This window comes from Urocitellus parryii, chromosome 2, assembly GCF_045843805.1.
Source record: "Urocitellus parryii isolate mUroPar1 chromosome 2, mUroPar1.hap1, whole genome shotgun sequence".
NCBI lineage: Eukaryota > Metazoa > Chordata > Mammalia > Rodentia > Sciuridae > Urocitellus > Urocitellus parryii.
The window spans coordinates 106,149,625-106,153,312 of NC_135532.1; the positions used below are offsets into that span (position 1 = coordinate 106,149,625).

Below are 3,688 nucleotides of genomic sequence, written 5' to 3' on the forward strand. Positions count from 1 at the left end.
CCTTAATCCTTACCCCAAAGAAGTGACCTGAAATAATCTACTATTAGCTAATCAATTATTTTCTTTTTGTTCTGTCTTCTGTCCTCATCTTACAAGAAAAGTAAATTGAAATGACCAATCCGCTTTCTTCAGCCTCTCTGATAACAAAACAGACATCTTCTGCAGGGCTCATTGGAACACTATATATTTTTTTTTCTTTTTCATATCACTATTTTAATTTTCATTTAGGCCAACTATGTTGTTGGTTAAAAAAATATTTAGACAAGTGCATGTATGAATATGTAGCAACAAATCCCATCATTATACACAACTATAATGCACCAATAAAAATGTGGAAAAAAAATTTATAAAGAAGTTTAGACAAGATACATAAGCAATACTTTACACTTTAATATGAACTTTAGAGCACAGAGTATAACAATGTTCTCTATTTTACTTTTCAAATTCACATTTTTATTTGAAATATAACTATGAAACAAAACAGATCTTGCAACAAAAGCAACATTATTAGGAGAGCTTTTTTTTTTTTAAAGGTTTTAGTGAAGTCAATTTTCCTCATTAAGTAGTTATAGGGAGGAATTTAGCACACTCTTATGGTTTTTTCAGACAACCAAGAATGTGGCATTGATAAAGAAATGTTATAGATAAATCCCACTAAACATTCAAGATAAAAGGACTGACTTTTGATTTAAACCTAAACAAAAATAAATGTTGAAAATATATTTTAAAATCCCTTCCAGCCATTATGAACACATTTCTTTATGCTTTCACAAAAGCAAGTCCCAGTGCTCTGTGCTTCCATAGATCTGCCTATTGGGACAGACATTCATCACTGTCTTTCTTAACACAAGTCTTTGCATGAACCCAGCCATTGGCCTGGCCAAGTACCTCTCTCTAGCTGATACCACAGTTTCCTCACTGTTCTGCTTGCAAACTTGCTCACTGCCTCGGTGGTCTCCCTTGTTCTTGGCCTTGCCCTTGCTTTTCCTCTGTGAGTCTGTATTTTGTCCCCAGTGATGTTTTAGGGTTAGAGGATTTCTCCTGGTTTCTTTCTTTGTCCTCTTCCATGTTTCTTGTTTTGCTAGATCTTTCCTGGTCAAGAAACTCATTTCTTGTCCTAGAATTTGGGCTGCCTTCCTTCCTGTCTTGATTTCTTTCTGAAGATGGAGGGCTTATTTCTTGTTTTTCCTTATCTCTGTACTTATCATTTCTGTATCTTCCTCACTTTTATGTATTCTTTTTTGTTTTGCTTTTCTCTTCTTTCTCAAGGTACCATTAGATTGCCTACCTCTTTCTTGTTCTCCAGAGGAATATTCCTCCCAGTCTTTCTCCCTTTTCCATTCTCTGTCACTTCTTTCTCTCTGCTCTCTTCTCTTCAATATATCTTCTTGTTCATGCCTCTTCCTGTGGGAATCTCTATGACTGGCCTCTCTAGGCCAGAGAGAATCCTTTTCTATTTGGTGGTCACAGTTAATGGAATAATTCTCCTGGTTAACCAGGAGCAATAGGTACTTGGCTAGGCCAACTACAGGTGAGCAGACTTGTAATTCTAGTGGTTGGGGAGCCTGAAGCGAGTTCAAATCCAACCTCAGCCACTTAGCCAGGCCCTAAGCAACTCAGGGAGACCCTGTTTCTAATAAAATAGAAAAAAAACGCTGGGGATGTGGCTCAGTGTTTAAGTGCCCCTGGGTTCAATCCCTGGTACCAAAATACTACTACTACTATTATTATTACTGCTGCTACTACTACTACCAATAATACAAATTTCCCTGGCCTACAGATTGCTTCTCTCGGCATGGATCTGCCCTTTTCTATGTCCTCTTGACTTGGAACTTTTGGTGTGGTTTTTGGTACCATGTTCTCTTTCTTCACTAGATGACCATGAATGAGCTTAATTCCTGCGATGCCTGGGGTAATTCTTAGAGGTCTCTGTGACCTTCTCTCTTCTGCATTTCATTTTATTTTCTCCCGTCTCATCATCCTCGCTGCTCATAACATCAAGGTCACTGTCTACATCGGGTTTTCCTCCTCCTTCCACCGGTTTGGAAGATGCATTTCTGTTCTCTGAATTCACTTCATTGGATTAATCTCTTGATTTCTTGTCCCTTATCTCACACCTAGCTTCGAAAAAGCTGCAGTTAGTACTTCCTCTTCCCCAACTGCTTGATTTAGTAGATGCCTCTCACATTCACCGAGCTCTTTCCACTTGGCTACATCTGATGTGCAGCAACTCTCTTTCTAAATAAGATGTCACAGATGCCTCTCGATCATGAAATTCTCCCCTTTCCATTTCTCCTTCCCTCTGTATTTTCTTTTCCATTCTTCCTTCTCATTCCCTTTTTCTGATCTCCATTGTAAATATACTTGGGCTTCCAGTCTTTTCCAAAAAGCAATTTAGAATTACTTTCCTTATTTTTTCCTTCTGCATTGCATTGTAAATACTGTCACAGCAGTATCTCCTGCAGCCTCTGGATGAAGGGAAAGGAAGGAATGAGAGACGGGTAAGTAAGAAATGAAAGACAGAGACCAGGCAGAGATATACACGAGAGTTTATGTGTCAGAGCTGACAAATAAAGGCCATCTCTCTATAGAGAGGAGAGAGGACCCCAGATGTTCGGGTGTTCAGCTTTTGCGAGGCAGGGGTTTGGAGTTGTAGCTGTGATGCTTTGGGCTAGTCTGGGGGGTGCTTGTGTCAGAGCTAGGTGGGTGGGAATAGCATGGTTTTGGCTTAGGTCAATGGTACCATGGGGCTTTCCCGAGTCAAGGGGTCCTGTCCTTCTGGTATTGACTTAGGGTTACCATGGGGGTAGGTCACTAATGGGGGTGGGAGGAGTTGGGGTAAGAGGAAGTGCAGGAAAGGGAAATTTATCTCATAAGATGGCAGTTAACATTTAATTGTTGATGTACTTTTTTTTTTTTTTTTATGTGGTGCTGGGGATCGAACCCAGTGCCTCACACATATTAGGCAAGCGCTCTGCCACTCAGCCCCAGCCCCAGCCCCCAGGCGGTTAACGTTTAAGATGGCTGCTCAGATGTTAAATCTTAAGACCCTATACTGGAATTCCCAGCGTGATCTGTTTCCTGGCCTGCTCCTCATCAGCTCTGAAGGGCCTCCCTCACTAGGTGGCCTGCCCAGAGTCACCATCTTGCTGATGTGAAGCTGCCACTTAACTCCACCTAGAGAATGAAGTGTTGCCTGATTATGGAACTGAAAATAAAGTAATTAAGATTGTGAAGCTAAATTGCTGTAATTTTGTCCTTTCACAGATCCCATGCTTTCTCCTCCATTGTAAAGAAAGTCCCTCTCAAATAAAAATGAAGTGAACCCTAAGAGAAGAGAGGAGAGGAGGGAGATCAGTTGTATGTCCTGGGGGTGTTGAGGCCCAGGTCCTCCTTGAAGTTCCTGGCTCTGGTTCTGCAAACGGCTAATGTTTCCTTTAACTCTGTGAACTCTCCAGTCTCCTTCCGCCTTAGCCTTCTCAGTCTGGGTGGTTTAGATAGCCATCTACTTCCTCATGGTGTTGGGGGCTGGGAGGCTGAGTGAGGTCCCAGTGGGTAGCTTTGGTTCCACTCTGAGGCCTCTCCCTGGCTGCACTCTCTCTGTCTACTCTGTATCTCACATGGCCTTCCCTGGTTTGTGCCTGGGTCCTAACCCACCTCCTAATCAAGACACCAGTCAGATTGGACC

The 3,688-nt window shown here is 41.8% G+C and overlaps 1 pseudogene; it reads right to left on the reverse strand.

The window, feature by feature from the left end:
• Positions 1–810: 810 nt before the first annotated feature.
• On the reverse strand, positions 811–3,145 carry LOC113180200 (nuclear speckle splicing regulatory protein 1 pseudogene; annotated as a pseudogene).
• Between the last annotated feature and the right edge of the window lie 543 nt (positions 3,146–3,688).